General features: G+C 36.8%; 1 long non-coding RNA gene across 6 annotated transcripts; it reads right to left on the bottom strand.

Moving 5' to 3' along the window:
- Window positions 1–791: 791 nt before the first annotated feature.
- Window positions 792–19,346, bottom strand: LOC105043984 (uncharacterized). Of its 6 annotated transcripts, none has more exons than XR_012140603.1 (6): window positions 18,877–19,346; window positions 18,185–18,350; window positions 15,215–15,299; window positions 1,551–1,706; window positions 1,115–1,466; window positions 792–1,025 (listed from the first exon to the last, which is right to left on the bottom strand). It is a non-coding gene; the product is annotated as an uncharacterized lncRNA (long non-coding RNA). The 6 variants fall into 6 exon arrangements; XR_012140606.1 differs by having other exon boundaries at window positions 1,563–1,706; window positions 15,219–15,299; window positions 18,877–19,344; XR_012140604.1 differs by having other exon boundaries at window positions 1,563–1,706; window positions 15,215–15,296; window positions 18,877–19,342.
- Window positions 19,347–21,028: the final 1,682 nt, after the last annotated feature.

Genomic DNA, 21,028 nt, shown 5'->3' with positions numbered 1-21,028 from the left:
CGAGACGATGGAGCATGCTATGCTTCACTATCCGAGGGCGTCCTCGATCTAGAGGATGACGGGCAGCCAGTCCTAGAGGGACACCAGTGGCTCTTGCCCTTCCTCATTCTTGAATTAGATTAGCCAGAGTTCGACTGAATACCAACCCTCAGACAATAGGATGGCGTACATTGCATATCATATTTGACTTTCCAGGAACACCTTCATCTTCGAGGCTAAATGGTGCCTACGCATGGAGTATTGAAGAGAACTTGCTGTCTTGTGGAGGAGTACTATCGATTCGACGCTACTGGACACCTCGATAGCCTGAGGTTCTGAGACTCCCCTGCTGCGTATGCAGCAACGACCCATACGATTCTTCTCATTTCCTTGGAGCCTCCTTCCTTAGAGTTTGCCAAGGTCAACTTCGACGGTAGTGTTAGAAATGACAGAGATGATGCAGATTATATCATTCGGGATCCGAATGGTAAGCTGCTTGCTACTAGGGACTCCCTCCTTTTCGAGCCTTCGGTCCTGAAGTGGAGCTCCAAATTACCTGAGCGGACATCATTTGTACTCGGCAGGAGCTGCATGCAGAGAAAATCCTTGTGGAGGGCGATTTTGTCACAATCATTGGCTGGATCCAAAATGATACGAAGCACATGCTAGTTCATCCGCTTCTCCACGATACCTGGGAATCCCTCCATTAGTATTCTGAGATGGTTGTTCGTCATGTCTATCGACAGGCGAATAGCACCATGAATTGGATAGCTTTCTTTGTTACTGATCATACTGATGATTGGTTTTTAATGCCAGGCAAATAAATGCCCTTAAGCATTGTGTAATATTTTGTGTTTAGACTCTTTGAGTTGCTCTCACATTAGAATGGTGGAATCATCCGCTTGTATCAAGAAAGAAAAAAAACAGCAGTACACTATTACGACAGCTGAAATGGTCCCATTACGATCCTTTTGGAAGCAGCGAGCCCCACTTAACAACCGAGCACCAGGTCGGTGCCTTTGCTTCACTGATCCCCTCCAAAATACCTGGCATATTGGGGAGGAAGATACAGTCGGGCAAATGATGATGTGACACAGATAATATGAAAGATTAAACAGAAATAGGAAGGCTCTACCTCCATTCTCCTTTTGCTTCGACCTAGGACGTTCAATTCTGATGCTGCTCATTTTATTCTAGATGTCAAGCTTGGAGTAGTTGATATGACTCATATGATGGGTATGGCCTGAGGATTAAAGCTATGGCTCAGGAAGTTCGAGAACCGTTGTTGTCAAAGCAACAGGGTGCGAGCTTTCCTGGACAGGCTGATCTGGAGTAGTTGCCATTGTGCACCGGGGGACATAAAGCCATTGAATCTAATGATGGAATCAGGTGGATAAGGATTGCCAGAATTTGAAAAGTTGAATTTCAATGCCAAAAATGATTGGATCACTGAATTCTTTTGGCTTTGTCAGTCTTCTTCAGTTCTTCTGCGCTCATCAAGCAATAATAACTAATGTCAGCAATTTGAATAAAAGATTCCAATATCATAGAGAAAACAGGGGAGAGCTTACTGATGGCTGCACCTTTATATCTGTTTGTACCGGTCAACGCATGCATATGACATGGTGGAATGGCAAGGGAATGGGAGACAACCAGTGCCCAGCCATGATGGCCATTAACCATTACAAAGATCTCACAAATAATTCCACAAAAAACAACAAAAGAATCTGTAAAAGAAAGCAAGATAATATTTCAGATACGATCAGGTCACAAAAGAAATAGGTTAATATTGTATATCCAAACCACAGGTAAGCAAATTTCAAAAGCATTAATCACTTAAAGTCACAGAAACAACTTTACAAAAACATGAATGTCTGCATCCTATTCAAACCATCTTCTTCTGCAACAAGGATGGCCTTTCTGCCTTTATGAGTATTTACTGCTACTGCAGGAGTACAATACTGGCACAAAGAGAAGAAACTAGAATTTAGCTATGACGGATCTATGATACTTGTGCATCTTTAATATCTTTTCAGGCATGAGCTCAAAATTAGTTACATTGACCGTTTCAGAGATGTTGAACTTGTGATCCCAGCTTGCTGAAACCAAATTTCTGCATGTTCCAGCAGACTACATGTAAAGGTGTTCATTAACAAAGGATCATGCAATCCCAAAGCACCAATGTATGATGAGCACAGCCCTCACCAGCTGAAGTTTTCTAACTGGGCTATCAGGTATAAATCAGGGTTATAAGATAAACTCTTTCTCTGAAGATCAAAAGAGAAAATATTCATATCATGTTTGTGATATAAAAGGAGAACGTGCAGCATGGGGAAGTTTTATGAGGGAAATCATAAGAAAAGGCATGTTCAAGGTCAACAGAGAATTCTTGAAGGGAAAATAACTTGCCAAGCTGTATCCTATATCCACTGCCTAAACAGGAAAAGTAGGAAGAAAAAGTAAATAATATATGAATATGAAGCATGATTCAAGACCACATATGGGATTCATATGTTTGAAAGATCAGAATTTGTTCACTGTTGAGCCATTGATCATACTTTAGCTGACAAGCCTCATCCTAATCAGTTGGGATTCAACCCCAAAAATGTAGCTTCACCATTTCCCATGATGACAGGGCATATCCTAAACTTTCTCTCTTCATGTTCACTGGAGCAATAATAACTTCAGCTTAATTAAAACCAGACTCCAAGATCTATTTTGAGAATGAACCATCAGATTATCCTCTTTCTGAATAGTCCCGCAACGTCATTTAAAAGGTGTTGCCCAGCTATGCAACCCAAGAGGGGGGGGTGAATTGGGTTTTTAAAAATTTTAAGCTCAACTGATTACTTATGAAAATATTTGTTAAAAGCTTGATGAATGAGAAGAAGACTTTAAATCAAGATTAATTACCTAAAGCAAGAATGCAAGGATAAATAAGAAATAATGTAAAACAATAAAGCACACCACAAACACAAGATTTATAGTGGTTCGGTGCCAACCTTGCACCTACATCCACTCCCCAAGCTCCTACTTAGGAATTTCAATCCACTATCTTGTATTCAACCCGAATAAAACGTCGGAAACTCCGACACTAGCTATCCCAAGCTAGTCCACTTGTTTCTCGGATACAAGCCAACCCAAAACACTCCGATTTCAGGTTCGGATCAAACTTCCCTTGTTTTGGAAACCCTCCAAAAACAAGAACAATTACTCACAAAGAGTAAGACAGTTTAGAGCATAAATACGTACAAGAATAGCTCCTTAAATGAGCGAATATAACAATAAAAACACTTTACTCAAATGAAGAATCCCCTTTTTGGATTTTCTCAAGGTGGATGAAGAGTTGAATGAACGCTTGAGAAGAAGTTGAACTTTGATTGAAGACTTCTTGAAGGCTTTGAAAAAGCTCTTGATCAAGGTTGAAAAATAGGCTTGAAAAATCCTCTCTTGGAATGCTCTTGAATTTCTCTTTCACAATCTCTCGTGTATATAGTAGATTCCTTCTCTCTCTCGTGTAGATTGTGGATCCCTCTCTTTTTCTTTTGTGTATTTCGTTGATCTCCTCGTGTATATTTTGAATCTCTGTCTTCCTCTTGTATTTTCATCCTTTTGAAACCTTTTATAGCATTAAGAAACAAGAGAAAACATATTAGGCAGAAAAAGAGCCGTTAGAGCATTTTTAGGAAGCATAAAAGGCAATTAAAATGGGCAAAAAACTAGCCGTTGCGGACGTTTTCCGTCGCAGGGGTTGACTCATGAGTCGACTCATGCTTCAGGGGTCGACTCATGAGTCGACCTCTGTTGCAAAGACCAGAGATGCTGATTTCTGGATTTTCTTGGCCCAAATATGCAGAAGTCGACTCATGCCTTGTGGGTCGACTCATGAGTCGACTCACAGGTCGTGCCAAGCCAGAAAACCAGCGTGCCAAGAAAATTTTTAGCGTGCCAATCAGCTCATTGTGCCATGAGTTGACTCATGAGTCGACTCATGCACTTCAAACCTTCATAACTTCAAAAATATAAGTCCAAAAAAATGAAATTTTCACCAATAGATTACAAATCATTTGTTCTACCAAATGATACTATCAAATCAGGGTTTTAGTAAAATTACGATTTTACCCCTGAAGAGCATAAAGACTTTTTCAAATAAAAATATTTGTATCCCTTCAATCTGCTTTGTAATCATCAAAATCAATCTAGGAGCAACAATCTCCCCCTTTTTGATGATGACAAAACATTTGAACAAAAGTATTTATGTGAATCAATAATTTCAAAAGAATGCATTATAGATGTATATGCTTGAAAAGAGTATGATTCTTTTGGCATGTGATATAAATGGTCATATACAAAAATAGTTTGTCCATTTTCTTAAAGATTTGAAAATATTCTCATTGGATTATGTGATTTTGGTATTTGAGCGGAAAACTTGTTTTTGTTATCAGATTAAACTGTATTTTGAAAATTTGCTCATTCTCATTTGATTTTAGTTTTAGCATCAGAGCAAAAAATAATTATGTGCTTTAATTGCTTTTGATACAACAAATAATTATGTGTGCCAAAGCATGTTTAAGAGTTGATTTGTAAAGTGTATTAGATCATTTTGAGTTTTAGATGTATCAGAGCAAGAGAAAAATAAATTTTGCAATGTATCAGAGCAAGAAAAACACTTTTACAATTTTATCAAAAAAAATTTTACAATGTATCAAAGCAAAATGTATCAGAGCAAATTTTATAATGTATCAGAGCAAGTTAAAAAATTTTAAGATGTATCAGAGTAAGTTAAATTTCTTAAGATGTATCAAGGTAAATAAAATTTCAAAAGATGTATCAGAGCAAGTTGGAATATTAAAGTATATCAGAGCATATTTAAATTTTTAAATTAAATCAGAGTATATGTAAAAAATAATTTAAAAGTTACTTATTTGCATTGTACTTAGCATTGTACTTTTGATATTGTCTTTAAATTCATTAATTTCTCATAATTTGTAGTTTTGCTTTTGATTGCTTTTCTTTAACTATTGTGGATTGATGGATTGCTTTTTCTTTAATTACTGATGGATTGCTTTTCTTTAACTGCTTGATGGATTGATGGATTGCTTTTTCTTTAATTACTTGATGGATTGCTTTTTCTTTAATTGCTTGATATGGATTGCTTTTTGTTTAATTTCGATGGATTGTTTTGTTTAATTTCTCCCTCTTTTTGACATCATCAAACAAGGTTAACTCCTCTTTTTTCTGAAACATTCTTTAATTTCTCCCCCTTTTAGAGTTTATCACAGATGTTTGCTCTCCCTTAATACAGCAATTATTAACAGCAAACAACAACAAAGAGAAGACAATATTTCAACAAGGAGACTATATATAACCAAAATATGATCGACATCATTACAAAAGGTAGAGAGATAAGTAAAAGATGATACCATTAAAACCATAATTGTTTCAATACATAGTTCATAATATAAAGTCAACCAGCTAATTGTCAATACATGACCCTAAAATACAAATCCTAGAACAAGACACTAACTCCTAGGACCTAGTAATGATCAAGACAAGTCATGGATCAGAGTCATCAGATATGGTATGAGAAGCTGATGGATCAGAAGTGCGTCCTCTACCCCGTCTGCCTCTGGCACGAGCAGTAGAGCGAGATGAACTGGGTGGCTGAGAACGCTGAGATGCTAAGGACTGAACAGAAAGGGTGAGTCTGATAGAATCAAGTACGTTCAATGCTCTGGAAACAGATTGAAGTAGAGCAGTGAACTGAGTGGATGCTTGCTCACTCGATCCTCGAATCTCTTTCCTCAGTAACTCATATCCTCCCTCTAGTGCTCCTCTGAGCCTTCCAGCCTCTGCAGTGAGGTCTGTGACCTCAATAGTAGACTCCTGTGGCTGAGGATGGGCCAATGCAAGGACTTGCCCCTGCAAGTCAAGAACTCTGCCAGTCAGTCTCCAGACAGTGTCTCAAGTTGCTGAATCCGGATGGACTGATCTGACATCATCTGAAACACAGTGGATATGTGGGGAGTCATGGTCTGATCAGAAGAAGTGGCTCCCGGTGCAAAAGTAGTACTGCTCCACTGACTAGATAATAAAGAGGCCACACGCTGTGATATCTGCTCGATCTGATCGTCAGCCAGTCTGAACTCTGATTGAGGTGCTCTGCTCTCTGGCTGATACACTGGTGTGGGCATCCTAGTAAACTCTGAAGGGCCAGCCTCTGTATCAGGAATGAACTGGGTATCTGGTGATGCTGCCCTGAAGTCATGTACAGGAGATGATGGACCTTCAGCTCTGTTTTCAATTCTGTCTTCAGCTCTATCTCTTTCTTCAGCTCTTTCCTCAGATCCCTTGATCCAACCACCATCAGTCTTTTTAAATCCCATTCGATGCAGGGTGTGTTGGTTGAAAGTGTCCACATGAGATAGCTTGGTAGGTGCCTCCCCCTCACAGCTAACTCCAAACCTCCTAAATACTCTAGTAAGGGCCATACCATAAGGCAAGTGTGCCTTGGATCTGTTCAAAATCTCTCTCATGGCCTCTATCATAAGTGCAGGGAGGTTCAGGGGGATCTGAGTGATGACATGAAACATGATACATACATCTCTGCTGGAAAGTAAATCATGCCTACCACTTCTAGGAAATAAGAGCTTTGTTACCATTTGATGTAGGATCCTCATCTCAATGGACAAAATCTTTGCTTTCAATTTATTTAAATTCCCTGAATAAGTTCCACCTAGTATAACTCTGATCCCTTCTTCTTTTACTAGGAGTTCCATATAAGAATAACCTTCACTAGGCAAATGTAATATTTCTCCCAATATACTAGAATCCAAGCAAATATCAATACCCTTGACTGTTGAAGTCACTGACCCATTTCCATAATGTAGATTCTGGTAGAATTCTCTAACTAGGTCAACATATGTGACTTCCTTAAGGGAGCAATAGAAACTCCATCCTTGGTTTTTAATCTTGGTAGCAAAAGTAAAGCCCTCATCTTCAAAGAACCGAAAATCTATATTCTTCCCGGTTTCAACTTTTCTATCAGAAAGAGGGTTCTTACTGGGGCTTAGGGAGGATTGAGGGGGATCTTGAGCAGATACTGAAGTGGGAGCAGTGGAAGTCTGACCAGTTTGCCTTTTCTTTCGGACAATTTCTTCAGGCTCACGGATTGACTTTCTTCTTTGGGGAAGCTTCATCTTCGGAGCCATATTCACTATAGTAGCAGGCAAGGAGACTTGGAGGTTCAAGTGAATGAGTGGAGGAGGGATCACAAGAGAGTGAAGAGGAATTTTGGTGGAGAAAAGAAGTGGATTTGGGAAGAACGGTGGAGTGCTAGGGCACGCTCCAACCGTGCCAAACAATGGGAAAAAGAAAAAAATCCCTTTCCAAAGTGGCGATTTTTGGTGGAGAGGAGGAGGGAGAAGTGCCTCGAACTAAATCCTTGGATTTGGATCAAAAGGAAGTGGAGAAGTCGGCTTTTGGAAGGAAGAAGATGAGAAGATGAGTCGTCTCACGAACAGGGTCCCTTATAAAAACAATGAGCCCGTTGGAAGTTGGTGGAATTTACAAGTTTGCCATTGAGTCGACTCATGGGGGTCGACTCATGAAGTTCAGAAAATCAGGAAAAATATGAATAAATTCCAGAAAAATTTGAAATTTTGGGAGAAGGAGTTTTGCTCAAAGATAAGTTTTTAGAATGATAAAATTGAGCTTTTGGGACCAGAGTAGATGTTGAAAATTGAGCTCTAAGAATATTTGACATCAATTCTTGAAAATTGAGAGAAAATTTAGGCATATGGATCTAGAATTCCTAGATTTCTCCTAATTTCACAGAATCTATCCTCACTAAGGGCCTTTGTAAAGATATCAGCTAATTGACTTTCAGTGCAAACATATTCAAGAATTATGTTTTTATTTTGAACATATTCTCTAATAAAATGATGTCTTATTTCAATATGTTTGGATCTTGAGTGTTGAATTGGATTTTTAGATAGATTTATGGCACTTGTGTTATCACATCTTATTGGTGTTTCATTAAGTTTGATTCCAAAGTCTTCGAGTTGTTGCTTAATCCACAAGATTTGAGCACAACAACTTCCGGCTGCAATGTATTCGGCCTCAGTCGTAGACAGTGCCACCGAATTTTGTTTCTTGCTAAACCATGAGATTAGGTTAACTCCAAGAAATTGGCATGTTCCACTTGTGCTTTTTCTATCTAATTTACATCCAGCAAAATCAGCATCTGAATATCCTAATAAATCAATTTGTGAGTCCTTAGAGTACCATAACCCTAGAGTTTGAGTACCATTTAAGTATCTAAGGATTCTTTTAACAGCATTCAAATGAGATTCTTTAGGATTAGATTGATATCTAGCACATAAACAAACACTAAACATGATATCAGGCCTACTTGCAGTTAAATATAATAATGAGCCAATCATACCTCTATAGTATTTTAAGTCTACACATTTACCTTCATCATCCTTGTCAAGCTTACATGAGGGACTCATTGGTGTGCCTATTGGTTTGCAGTTCTCCATTCCAAATCTTTTGAGTAGTTCCTTGGTGTACTTGCTTTGGGTGATGGAGATTCCCTCTTTTGATTGTTTGATTTGGAGTCCGAGGAAGAAGGTGAGTTCTCCCATCATGCTCATCTCGAACTCCCCCTGCATAAGCTTAGCAAAGTCTTGACAAAGGAATTCATTAGTCGACCCAAAAATTATGTCATCAGCATAAATTTGTATAATTAGCATATCATTTTGATTTCTTTTAATAAAGAGGGTTGTATCTACATTACCTCTTGAAAAATCATTATTTAGTAGAAATTTGCTTAGCCTATCATACCATGCTCTAGGTGCTTGTTTTAATCCATATAAAGCTTTATTTAATCTAAAGACATGATTAGGAAAAGCATGATTTTCAAATCCAGGGGGTTGTTCTACATATACTTCTTCAGCAATATATCCATTTAAAAATGCACTTTTAACATCCATTTGAAATAACTTGAATTTCATAAAGCAAGCATATGCAAGTAGAAGTCTAATAGCTTCTAATCTAGCAACAGGTGCAAAGGTTTCATCAAAATCAATTCCTTCTTCTTGATTATATCCCTTAGCAACCAGTCTTGCTTTATTTCTAATTACATTTCCATGCTCATCTAATTTGTTTCTAAAGACCCATTTTGTGCCAATTATTGAATAATTTTTAGGTCTTGATACTAAGGTCCAAACATTATTTCTTTCAAATTGATTAAATTCCTCTTGCATTGCATTAATCCAATTATGATCATTTTCAGCTTCTTCAAAAGTTTTAGGTTCAAGATGAGATACAAAAGCACAATGATTAACTACATCTCTAAGTGAAGAACGGATTTTTACCCCATGCATAGGATCACCAATAATTAACTCCTTAGGGTGGTTGTGAACATACCTCCATTCCTTGGGTGGGTCATTTGTACCTTGAGGTTGTTCTTGAATTTCTTCACCTCTCTCATCTTGTTCGTCTTCTTGATCCTTGTCTTCTGGAGTTGCTGAATCTTTCAGATTGATCTCCTTCATACCTTCTATTAGTGGATCTGCATCATCAACACCCTCATTCTTCCTTGAAGGAAGATTGTTAGATTCATCAAAAACAACATGTATGGACTCCTCAACTACTAAAGTTCTTTTGTTGAAAACTCTAAATGTTTTACTAGTGGAGGAGTAACCTAGAAAGATTGCTTCATCTGATTTTGCATCAAATTTACCAAGTTTTTTTGCCATTATTTAATACAAAACATCGGCAACCAAAAACATGAAAATATGCAATATTTGATTTTCTTCCTTTCCAAAGTTCATAGGGGGTTTTCTTTAAAAATTGTCTAATTAAAGCACGATTTAAAATGTAACATGCTGTGTTAATTGCTTCCACCCAAAAATATCTTGGAATGTTGCTTTCACAAAGCATGGTACGGGCCATTTCTTCTAAGGTTCTGTTTTTCCTTTCAACTATCCCATTCTGTTGAGGTGTCCTAGGAGCAGAGAAGTTATGGCCAATTCCTTTTTCATCACAAAAATTTTCAAAGTCTTGATTTTCAAATTCAGTTCCATGATCACTTCTAATATTTTGAATTGAAAATCCTTTTTCATTAGTGACTTTTCGGTGAAATTTAGTGAAAATATGAAAAGTTTCATTTTTGTGTGCCAAAAAGAAAACCCAAGTAAAACGAGAGTAATCATCTATAATTACAAAGCCATATCGTTTTCCTCCTAGACTAGTGGTTCTAGTTGGTCCAAATAAGTCCATATGCAAGAGCTCTAAAGGTCTAGAAGTTGAAACATTATTTTTGGATTTAAATGAAACTCTAGTTTGTTTACCTAATTGGCATGCATCACAAATTCTATCCTTTTCAAAATTCAGTTTTGGCAAACCAAGAACTAATTCTTTCTTAATTAATTTTGAAAGAGAATGCATGCTAATATGTGCAAGTCTACGATGCCACAGCCAACTAGTCTCATTAACTTTAGCATTCAAAGATACTAGGCATTGCATGTCTAATTTGGCTAACTCATTCAAATCTACCATATAAATATTGCCATGCCTATGTCCTATAAATTTAATGCCATCGTTAATAGGACTAGTCACAATGCAAACAGATGATTCAAAAATGACTTTATACCCTTTATCACAAAATTGACTAATGCTAAGTAAGTTATGCTTTAAACCTTTAACTAACAAAACATTTTCAATGTATTTGGAGGGAGTGATACCAATGTTACCTATCCCGATGATCTTTCCTTTGCCATTATCTCCAAAGGTGACCATCCCTCCATCCTTAGCATCAAGCGTGATGAATTGTGATTCATCACCAGTCATGTGTCTCGAGCATCCACTGTCAAGATACCATTTCCTGTTTCCTCCTTGGGATGCTAGACACACCTGCAAGCAAAGGTCAAGTTTCTGTCTTAGGTACCCAAGCTTTCTTGGGTCCTTTTGGGTTAGTCAAAATGGTTCCTTTTGAAACCCATATTTTCTTTATAGTTGTGTTTGCATATTTGTTAATAAGGCATGTGTATGATTTATGTCCTATTCTACCACATTTGAAACAAGTAATATTTGTAGACTTGTTACTTGAATAATTTACATAAATATTCTTCAGAAATTTTTGTTTCTTCAAGGGGTTATATCCAAGTCCAGCCTTATTATATACAGCTTTTTGATTATCAAGAATCATATTTAATTTGTTTGAACTTAAGGTGAACTTATCTACAATGGGTTTCAGCTTGTTAATTTCATTCCTTAAGCTTTGATTTTCTTGAAACAAGGTGGATTTTTCAATTGAAAGGTTTTCAGCTTGTTTTATTAAGGACTGATTTTTCAATTTCAGTTCTTTGTTTTTCATCCCTAGTTTCTTTAATTCATCAATTAAATCATAGAATGCTTCATGCAATTCTTCAAAAGTAAATTCACTAGGGGATTCAGAAGCTACCTCATTTTCGTGTGCCATAAGGCACAGGTTGGCTTGTTCTGTTGAGGTTTCCTCATCGGAGCTTGAGTCATCGCTCGCACTCCAAGTCGCCATCATTGCTTTCTTTTTGAACTTTTTGGGACCTTTCTTTAGTTGTGGACATTCGGATTTGAAATGTCCCGGCTTCTTGCACTCGTAGCATATAAGGGGTTGATCTTTCTCTTTCTCTTTGCTTTGTTCCCCTTTTGTGAATGACTTCTTTCTCATCCCCTGTTTCCTTTTTCTTAGAAACTTCTTAAATCTCCGGGTGATGAGTGCCATCTCTTCATCCTGTTCTTCATCTTCAGTGTCATCCGTTTCATCATCAGGTGACGCTGTGGATTTGAGGGCAATGGTTCTTTTCTTTTTGACTTCATCCTCTTGATGTTGCTTCATGCTAAGTTCATGAGTCATCAAGGATCCAAGAAGCTCTTCTAGAGGTAGAGTGTTCAAGTCCTTTGCTTCTTGGATGGCAGTCACCTTGGCTTCCCAAGTTCTTGGCAATGACCTGAGAATCTTCCTTACTAGCTCACTGTTAGTATAAGATTTGCCAAGACTCTTCAAACCATTAATTATATCAGTAAAACGAGTAAACATAGCAGTTATGGACTCATCATGCTCTATTTTAAACAATTCATATTTATGTACAAGCATGTTTATTTTAGACTCTTTTACTTGACTTGTTCCCTCATGGGTTACTTCTAACCTATCCCATATTTCTTTAGCAGATGCACAAGTAGAAATACGATTAAATTCATTTGCATCTAGTGCACAATAAAGAACATTCATAGCTTTAGCATTTAATTGTGCCAATTTCTTATCAACCTCATCCCATTCTTTCTCGGGTTTGGTTGACTCCTCACCATCTATAATCTTGGTAAGTGTGTGAGGACCGTTCACTATGATACTCCACATATCATAGTCGAGTGCTTGTATGAATATCTTCATCCGAGCTTTCCAATAGGTGTAATTAGACCCATTGAAAAGTGGAGGTCGGTTTGTAGATTGCCCCTCGGCTAGTAAAGTACCGACATGGGTTGCCATAGATCTTTGGCTCTTTGATTGTTAGATCAAAGAAGGGCTAGAGCACCGGGCTCTGATACCACTTGTTGCCCAGCTATGCAACCCAAGAGGGGGGGTGAATTGGGTTTTTAAAAATTTTAAGCTCAACTGATTACTTATGAAAAATATTTGTTAAAAGCTTGATGAATGAGAAGAAGGACTTTAAATCAAGATTAAATTACCTAAAACAAGAATGCAAGTATATAATAAAGAAATAATGCAAAACAATAAAGCACACCACAAACACAAGAATTTATAGTGGTTCGGTGCCAACCTTGCACCTACATCCACTCCCCAAGCTCCTACTTGGGAATTTCAATCCACTATCCTTGTATTCAACCCGAATACAAACGTCGGAAACTCCGACACTAGCTATCCCAAGCTAGTCCACTTGTTTCCCGGGTACAAGCCAACCCAAAACACTCCGATTTCAGGTTCGGATCAAACTTCCCTTGTTTTGGAAACCCTCCAAAAACAAGAACAATTACTCACAAAGAGTAAGACAGTTTAGAGCATAAATACATACAAGAATAGCTCCTTAAATGAGCGAATATAACAATAAAAACATTTTACTCAAATGAAGAATCCCCTTTTTGGATTTTCTCAAGGTGGATGAAGAGTTGAATGAACGCTTGAGAAGAAGTTGAACTTTGATTGAAGACTTCTTGAAGGCTTTGAAAAAGCTCTTGATCAAGGTTGAAAAATAGGCTTGAAAAATCCTCTCTTGGAATGCTCTTGAATTTCTCTTTCACAATCTCTCGTGTATATAGTAGATTCCTTCTCTCTCTCGTGTAGATTGTGGATCCCCTCTCTTTTTCTTTTGTGTATTTCGTTGATCTCCTCGTGTATATTTTGGATCTCTGTCTTCCTCTTGTATTTTCACCTTTTGAAACCTTTTATAGCATTAAGAAACAAGAGAAAACATATTAGGCAGAAAAAGAGCCGTTAGAGCATTTTTAGGAAGCATAAAAGGCAATTAAAACGGGCAAAAAACTAGCCGTTGCGGACGTTTTCCGTCGCAGGGGTCGACTCATGCTTCAGGGGTCGACTCATGAGTCGACCTCTGTTGCAAAGACCAGAGATGCTGATTTCTGGATTTTCTTGGCCCAAATATGCAGAAGTCGACTCATGAGTCGACTCATGCCTTGTGGGTCGACTCATGAGTCGACTCACAGGTCGTGCCAAGCCAGAAAACCAGCGTGCCAAGGGAATTTTTAGCGTGCCAATCAGCTCATTGTGCCATGAGTTGACTCATGAGTCGACTCATGCACTTCAAACCTTCATAACTTCAAAAATATAAATCCAAAAACAATAAAATTTTCACCAATAGATTACAAATCATTTGTTCTACCAAATGATACTATCAAATCAGGGTTTTAGTAAAATTACGATTTTGCCCCTGAAGAGCATAAAGACTTTTTCAAATAAAAACATTTGTATCCCTTCAATCTGCTTTGTAATCATCAAAATCAATCTAGGAGCAACAAAAGAAAAAAAGAAAAATGGCGAAGATCTCATCTTTCATTGTCATACAGTTTCATTCCATCCGTACAAAAATGAGCAAATCTAATCAAAATAAGAAATGTTTTTCTGAATTTCAACCAAGAAGCCCTCAGGCTTACTGTAAACAAGCAAACAGACAGCAAAAATCTGTCTTATATATATATCATGGACCCATAATTACCAATCAAATAGTTAAAAGTCAAGAGGATTTAGTAAACAGTGGGTTCAAATGACAAAACCGACTTAGGATGCAATAAAGATCAAGGAAAGATGAATTAACAAAGGCAGTCTACCACAGAATTCTTCCATAATCACCTTCACATTACTTTGCCCTCTTCCTGAATCCATGCATTAAGTCAAAAATAAAAACCTAATTAAATATCTTTCTTCATTTATGGGAAATATGGTATCTGGTTTATTAGCTTTCACCTTCTTGAAAGTACGTTGGAGACCAGTTTTCGAAGAAACCTCTCTCCCCTGCCCCTTGTTTCTTCTTTTCATTATGTTGAAAATAGTATATGAACAAAAGTTAGCTAGACCCATAAGACACATATAAATTGTATTGCACATGGGGAATGATACCAAGAAATCAAGCAAGTTGCCTAATCTCTTGCTAACTATAACTTATGTGCACATTCAAACTACTTCCAGACTATCACTTGTAATGAGTCACCATTACTGTCATGTTGCTATATAATATGCTAAAGCATGTACCTTCCATAATTTCATACAAACACTATGCTTCCTTCAACATGAAATTACTAAAATAAAAATAAATGTACCCAAGACCCTGTTCCGACTGCTTTAATTGTAAAAAAAAAAAAAAAAAAATGTAAAGTTTTTACTACATAAGACCATCTGGGGCACACCCACCATAAGGCAACTGCAGTGATTATTCTGATGTTCATTCTCCAACCAAAAACATAGACTCAATTTTGTTTACTATTTAAAAGGTGATCGTAGATGTGTAGATTAGATAAATGAGAAGTTTACAGATTGTTTCACATATAAAAAATTTAATGTTTAAACAATGATGATCTCCTTAGTCGGTAGTGGTAGTAGCACATACAATAGTATCCCTGTCACCACCAGGCCTGGTAGCAAGAGTAGGGGAAGGCCATCGATGAGAACGAAGGAGAGAGAGAAATAGAGAAACTAGTTTTCTAGCCCCACGGGCCCTACCTACTTCATTCTCTCCTCTAGGATTGCAGCTTCCACAGCTGTCTCAACTCGGTCAAATGCATTTGCCTCTGTCTCTATCTCCCTGCTGAATCAAAAGAAAAGATTGAGGAGTTAAGAGGTGATGGAGAAGGATGATGACATTGGAAAATAGTTACAAGGAAAGTTTTCAGCAAGTGAGCAAGTCCTGCTTATCAATTATAAGACATCAGATAGACAAATTTAATGAATTGGAATCTTTCATCGCACATTGCATTGACCTAATTTTAAGAATTTTAACAGAGGCTTCATGTCAACAAAATGGTAGAAAAAGGAGCTATATTTATAGCCTAGGGCAGATATTGAGACTGATGAAGCAGCCATAGAAAATGATAAGCTCTTACAACTAGGCATTACATGGGTAAAGGTCCATAAGAATTCCTCGATACCAGTAAAAATATGCTACTTGATATTTTTATGGTTAAAACTAATCCACCATATATGATTTCATAATATATGATGGATCTTTGAAATGTCTTTACGGATCAACTTAACAATGTTGTTTTTTCTAGTGAGCTTTTTTCAGTTGTGCTGTTTATATACTAAAGAAATGTAAATATCATTTAGTCCATTACTTAAATAAATTATTATAAGTTAAATATGAAATTGATGTATTACAGGTGTAGTAAACAATCAGATGTTATGTTGTGTTAGGTATGCTATTTCTAGATATTTAATTTTCAGCAAGGGATTTTTAAAAGAATGGTGGGGCATCATGACAAGGTTTAGAATCATGACTACATGGTGGTAGGTAAAATGAATAAAGATACATGCATAAATGTCATGAGGTTATGGGTTGTGTAAAACCCTGTGTAGAGTAACATCTAGCAAGCTCGGAGGTAGCACATTAGCATGCCTAAACTGCTTGCTCACCATTAAGCAGCTAACTAGTCATTCTTTGCAGATAACCATGACTCATTTTACAACATCAATGAAGATTAAATTAAGTTGAGAAAATGCATGCTTCACAAAATAAGAAAATATAACAATCCTCAAGGAATGCAAGATGGCAAGAAATTATTCTGCTCTTCACACAACCGATGCACAATCAACTTTATTGTCTAGATTATGTGAATGAAGAATTTGGCACTGTTAAAGATATTGAGAGCAACATACCTAATTGGTTAGATCCTTCATGTTATTATTTACTATTGTGTGCCTGGCATAATTTTCAACATTTATAAGTCAACCAGTGAGGAAGGTATTACTTGTCCAATCTTCTGATAAACTATCAAAAGTTAATGTGTATACTGATTCAGATGATGTATATAACAATGGAACTTCCAATTGTGCAACATTCAATTTTTGATTTACTTATGCTAGTATGGACCTTCGTATCTATGCATATGAAATACATTATCAATAGAAGCATGCTCCAATACTTTGAACTATAATAATATGATTTAGTATTATATGGTTTCCTTTGTCTATCACCATACATTATACCATTTCCCTTTACTATTTTCACAATTTTTGCTAGAGAGACTTATCATATAAGGTTTAATTCTAAGGTATGTACCCTAAGGTAAATTAATGTACATTATACCATTCCTCCTCCTCCACCTCCTCAGTTTTCCCTTTCTTTATAGCTCCCTTGATTGCTAACTGCTTAAAAATTTGCTGGTATCAATGTTGTCTATTGAGAAAGCAGAGTATCCACTTTTACAAAAATTCCAAAGCATTGAATGCAACACTAGGCTGTTACATATTCACCCAAGTGCATTGCAAGTTGACTCGGATAGTTCATACTCCAAGTGCTTTAAAGTGCAACATCAAGGATGATAGATAATCCATGCCAACAAAAATCCAGTATCAAGACACCCATTTCTCATACATTCCATGCCAAAAAAAAAAAAAAACCTGATATTTAAAACCCAAAGGTGTCAACCCACTTGTCCGACCATCCATTAGTTGTTGCTGGTCAAATTTGATCATGATCCATATTTCCTTTAAAAATAGACCAAAGTATAAAATTAAAGAATCATTGGCTTTGATACCTCAATTTTTTGGACTGCTTCAGTATGACATTTCACTTAACTTGCACTACTCAACTAGGATTTAGAGGGGGGAAAAAATCTAAACCAATGTTGGGCCCCAAAATCTTGAGTCTTGTGCCCCCAAATCTCTCCCTAAACTACTCACTTTTTTCTCCCTGAAAATTGGTTGTTTTTGCCAAGACAAATGGTGGTTAGGAGTGATGGCAAAACTCTGAAGACCCAAAACCGTGCCCCTCATTCACAATCTTTCTCTCTTTGAAGTTTAATCTTCCTCTATGGTATCTCTTTTCATGTCCAAGATGATCACAAACGCTGGAAAGAATGGTAGTCACCTAGTGAGAGGAAAAGTGGTTGTGGACACCAACTCACCAAGGAAAAAGTCCTAAGGTCGTATCCCTTAGCCTTTCCTCAATCTCTTGCTCTCCATCATCTTGCTCTTTTTCTTTATCACATGGGAAGAGACAATTAATAATCATCTTTGCTGGAACGAGTGAATTGCCATCTCACCATTACTTAGGATGTGGTAAGACTGTTCTGACACATCCTTTATTCTCCAATATAACTAGGTCAAACCCCTGACCCGTGACTAAGCCACTGAATAGAGGAGTATCCAAGCTAGGTTCTCAAATTTTATAACAAATGTGGACAGCCACCCATCCACCCCACCCCTCTCCTCCTATGTTTTCTATTGTCCCATTCTTGATGTTTAGGAAGTTTCATTATTTAGCAAATCTAGATCAACTTTAGATTTTATAAATTAGTGTACTGAAATTACTTGAGATTTACAAGCTTGATTCTACTAGAACAGATTAATCATCCTTGGTACTTTTCCTAATGTATGTGGAAATATGTTAAGTTTGATGATTCCTTTTCTGATAAATGATAAATCATCATGGAAATATGGGTTGAATATAAAGAATTATTACTCAAGTACTACCTTGACGGATCAATCACGAGCTAAATGAACAGTTCTCATCTCCTTTCCCATTTCTTCACCATGTTCCTTTTGTATCCATTCAACCGCCACTATCACATTTTGGTACCAAACTGATCAATCAAACAAACAAAAATCTACCTAGGAAAGTTGCTCTCTTGAGTGATAACTGTAAAAAAAAAAAAAAAAAAGATGAATCAAAAAAATGCTCAACATTGGAGAATAACATGCTGTTTTTGGTACTGAACCATTTTACTTTCATCACCTTTCCACTTTGTGCTAAGCTATTTACGAGCACTGTACAAAGTAGTGCTTAAAGAACAACACTATGACAACTATAGCAGAGATGTAAATACTTCTTGACAGCATAGCAATGCATAAAACAGATTAAGCCATTATATAAGTGTTATCGATAATTATATCAGGTTATATGATAGTCAAAACAATCATCATTCTAGACTCAGTGAACTCAAAAATAAATAAATAAATAAGCGTTACTCAGGTGACTGCATAGCAGCTATACAACAGATTATAAATCATACTATAGGTGTTAACGGTCTTTATAGCGGATTATATGGTTGTCAAACCAATCATCAGTCTAAAGACTCCGAGTGATCTTAGAAAAAAATAAAATAAAAACCAAAAAGAATAAGGAGCATAACTGAATTGGGAAAAAAAGGAGGAGAATATAAAACCTTTTCTCTTCCACGGCAATCCTCCAAGCAGCTACCTAAGAAGAAAAAATCAGAATATCGTAATTGGTTGAATAGATTTCTCCATTTTAATTACACACTAAGGGAATAGAGAGGATCAGAGAAGAATACGGAACCCATTTTTTAATCACCGTCCGATCGAGGGGGGCTTTTGCATCTCGATGGACAACATCGACGTTGGGCAAGCAATTGCTGCTCCTTGGTATCTCCCCTCTTCTCTTACGACCTGAGAATGGGATCGATCACTCGCTACAGGAGAAAACCCATTTCTAACCCTAATCCGCCATGGCCGGGCTTTCTAGCCTTACAAGCAGCGAACGGCGGGTACCGCCAAGGCGCTAACCCGCCTTCCCTGATAGCAAATTTAGGAAAAATTATGTAAAGGTCCGTGATCATATCTTATTTTATTTCGAAGTCCATCGATGGTCCCGGTATTCCACTCGCCGAACCCTGTTTCAATTTCAGTTTTTTTTTTTTTTTTTTTTTTTTTTTTTTTTTCCCGGTGTCCATCGACAGATCGGCTACCACAAAAATGAACCAGTCCCGGCACGTTGTGTACCGATTAATAGTATCGTAGAGATTTCAATTATTCATAATCCCCTAAACATGACAAATATTATTTTCAGGTGCAGAATTGTCTCGTTTCTAATGCGAGCTAAATTATTCATAAATCCTTGTGTGGCAGCTAAATCTTTTCTAAGTTTTCCAACCGTTTCAATGAAATAATAGTACTCTCGACATCTGGGACTAGCTCAATTTTGTTGCAACCATTCCGTTACAGAAGCAAACTAGTCACGGCAAGTTGTCCGCTAGACTAGTTCACTCTGCATGTCACGTTATCAATATGATGGAAGTCAGGTGACAAGTTTGAGAATGCCACCTGCAGGTAATCACTGGTTTAATCTATTAAAAATTTTAAGCCTGATACTTGTTCCCATAAAACTAGAATAATCCCTTTATTGACTAGTTCATCTGTATGGCGAGGGCCAAAGTGCCAAACCACTTCACCTATTATTGGCTGCTGCCTTAAAAATATATCGGTTCCTGCATGACTACCGGTTCGTTGTTGTTGTAAGGAATAAAATGCTTAGCAGGCTCCTAACCAGTACTCATTTATTCCAAGTACTTACTTGTTACTAATAGAATGAACTTGTCTCGGCATGTAAACTTGTTGATTTATGTTGCAAGGATAAATTACTTATGGCTTCTTGATAACAGTTGGGTTATTTTCAATTTTTGTACTCCATCTTTTGCTGTGGGAAAACATAAAATAAAACTAATCCCAACAAACCGAGTGTTGATACCAATTCATTATCATGATAGAGACTAAATTTGCTCATAGGGTTGGAGTGGTTCAATATTTTGCTATATTAGAGTTGTATTCGATTTAAGACTGGTGCGTTTATGTGCATGAATCATATGTAGTTTGTTTTTATGCAGTTGATTTTTATCATGATGGCTAAATTACTCCTAGATTCTTGAGTGGTACTTGAATTATTTACAGGTCCCAGGATAAACCAATCTCAGCATGCCAGATGCTAGGACTAGTTTATTTTTGTTGCATGGAGTAAATTACTTGTAGATCCCTGACTAGGCATGCTTGCGTCCTCCACACACACACACAGAATATATATAAAATATATAAAAAAAATATATATATATATGCACACATATTCACGCATGTATACATATATATTTAGAACCCAACTTGCAGCCATATCATTGGGCCAATAATTGGCTAGGTCTAATATGTGTAACCAAGACTAGAATCCAACTTAATTTTCTTTTGAATTTTGATTATGGATCTGGATCTACTCATTTGCTGATCACGGTCATCAAGTCCATACCGATCGAGTCCTACCAAATTGAAACTGATATATTCAAAAATAAATTAGTTACACTCTAGACCTCAAGGAATGAAGCAAATGAAATATAAAAGATAAGAGTACTGATCATTTTGTAATAATAAAAATAAAATAATAGCGACATAGATAGCAATTAGAATGAGATAGAAGAGGTTGTGTAGGATGCTACTATTAACATCTCTAAATAAGAATGTGATTTAATTTTAAATAAGTTTCAACTTATATATAAATAGTCATGGTATAAAATTTACAAGCACAGACATAACAAC

The sequence above is a fragment of the Elaeis guineensis genome, chromosome 4 (genome assembly GCF_000442705.2).
Source record: "Elaeis guineensis isolate ETL-2024a chromosome 4, EG11, whole genome shotgun sequence".
Classification (NCBI taxonomy): Eukaryota; Viridiplantae; Streptophyta; class Magnoliopsida; order Arecales; family Arecaceae; genus Elaeis; species Elaeis guineensis.
The sequence above is the reverse complement of the archived record's forward strand: the minus strand, read 5'-3'. Positions and strand labels throughout refer to the sequence as shown.